At 38.0% G+C, this 2,057-nt stretch overlaps 1 long non-coding RNA gene across 1 annotated transcript in view; it reads right to left on the minus strand.

Annotated features, from left to right (window-relative positions):
* Positions 1–1,296: 1,296 nt before the first annotated feature.
* The window catches only part of LOC136179359 (uncharacterized), a 2,036-nt gene continuing 1,275 nt past the window's right edge, over positions 1,297–2,057 (minus strand). The window contains exons 2-3 of the long non-coding RNA XR_010666495.1: positions 1,933–1,982; positions 1,297–1,598 (exon numbers count right to left, since the gene is read on the minus strand). This is a non-coding gene — a long non-coding RNA (uncharacterized lncRNA). The remainder of the gene's footprint in view (positions 1,599–1,932; positions 1,983–2,057) is intronic.

Genomic DNA, 2,057 nt, shown 5'->3' on the forward strand with positions numbered 1-2,057 from the left:
CAGTTATTTTAATCATTATTGAAAACACGTGGGCTGCTGGGTCCTCTGGTTTAATGAAATCGTTCTATATTTAAGCTATATTTAAGATAGGTTAGACTACAGGTGGTGAGATATGTTGTATTCTGTTAGAAACTGATAGTCTGCAATGTGAGTCATGTCTGCTTTTCTAATATATTTAAGTGAACAGTAAATCTATTGTTTTTTGTATCTTCATTCAGGCAAAGAAGAGATAAAAGCAGCTGGTCTGACATCTTCCACAGAGGTGAAGTGTAAGTTAAAATCATCTGTTAAAAGTTTATATCCTGTGATTTTTATTTAAGTTTCATAAAGAGGATTGTAAAAACAAGCTGTTGTTAACAATACAGTCTTCTAAAAATAAAAATCACACTGAGTCATACACCAGCTAAATGTTAAATAGAAAGGTGATGTTTTCTTTTCCATTTTACAATCAACAGAATCTAAAAATGACTCATTTCAACCTTCATCTGCACACCTGTTACAGAGGTCAGGCTGGGGTCACAGAGTTTGAAGGAACCTCCTCCTTTTTTCACCTGTGCCAGATGCCCTGCTCATCCACTGTGGGAGAAATGACCTTACACCAGCAGCTCTCCCAGATGAAGAGTCCTCTCTGCCATCACCCAGAGGAGCTGATCGACGTCTGAAGAAGGTGGACAGAGTCTGGTGCTTTGTGACAGTGAACAGTGAGAAGGCTACCATAGTCATCCTCAGATGAAACACAGAGATCCAGGTCAATATTTAATTTATTTTTCTTTACATGATGTTGCCCTGTGTTTGAAAGGCCAGATGCTGGAGGGTCGTGTTGGATTTGCTTTTCCATCATAGTTTAACAGTCAAACAATCATCCAGGATCTCTTTACTTTATTTGATTTTTGTTTGGATTTCTTTGTTAAATTATGTTTTATACTTTCTCCTATGTTCCAGCAGTTGGACCTGATGGTCTCTCTTACTTATTTTCCACATGGTTAATGAAGCCAGGGGTTGTTTATTGAAGATTTCTTTTCATAAAATGTTTAAATAAACTTTTTAAAAATCTGATATGACTGTTTCTGATTAACTGGAGCACGACAAAGTGTTGGTCACAGTAAAATCATTTAGCAGTTAAGTTTATAGTTCACATTTGAAAAGGCCTTAAACTGACATTCATTTCTTCTTGACCAACAACAGCAAAGCTAACAGACGAGCTCAGCTTGTCACAGCCGGCTCGTCTGAGATAAATGGCCTTCAAACTTATTTAATATCAAACATTTAAAGCCAATAAGCATAGCAAGATACGTATGAGATTCCATTTCAATTTATTTAATCACAGACTTGTCAAACAGTCTGGCATGTTGTGCTGCTGTTTTCAAGAGTTAATAACTGAAGAGAAGAAGACCATCGAGAGAGGACAGGAAACACTCAGGGGACGAGTCCTCCATGTTGTCAGGGGACGAGTCCTCCATGTTGTCAGGGGACGAGTCCTCCATGTTGTCAGGGGACGAGTCCTCCATGTTGTCAGGGGACGAGTCCTCCATGTTGTCAGGGGACGAGTCCTCCATGTTGTCAGGCGTTGCTGATGGATCTGAATCTGAGAGCATCTTCTGTAATAAAGAAAAACAATCACAGAGTTAAATGTAAAGTATAATGAATTTTACTGTGATGTTTCTGCCTCAGACCTTAAATCAGATCTGTCCTCAGGTTCTGCTAAACTTCAGGTTCTAAAGTTTGTTTTAAAGACAGGAGAACTATTTATGAGACATGATGAATTCAATAATATGATCAGCTTTATGAATTATTGTTTGAAGACAAAAGTGTTCCTGCCACTTTCTATTGAAGATTATTGTAAACTGTCATCACATGGGCCAGCCTGATAAATTAAACTAATGTTAAATATTCTCATATAATCAGAAAGCCAATTTGTGTGCAGAACCTCACCGGAGCTGGAATCAGAGTCTGGACTGCTGTTTCCTTTGAGCATTGATTTCCTTGAAGACAGAAAGAAGAACAATTTAAACACGAACTTCTTGCAGAACCATAGAGGCTGTTAAAATCTTCTGCTA

This window comes from Labrus bergylta, chromosome 5, assembly GCF_963930695.1.
Source record: "Labrus bergylta chromosome 5, fLabBer1.1, whole genome shotgun sequence".
Classification (NCBI taxonomy): Eukaryota; Metazoa; Chordata; class Actinopteri; order Labriformes; family Labridae; genus Labrus; species Labrus bergylta.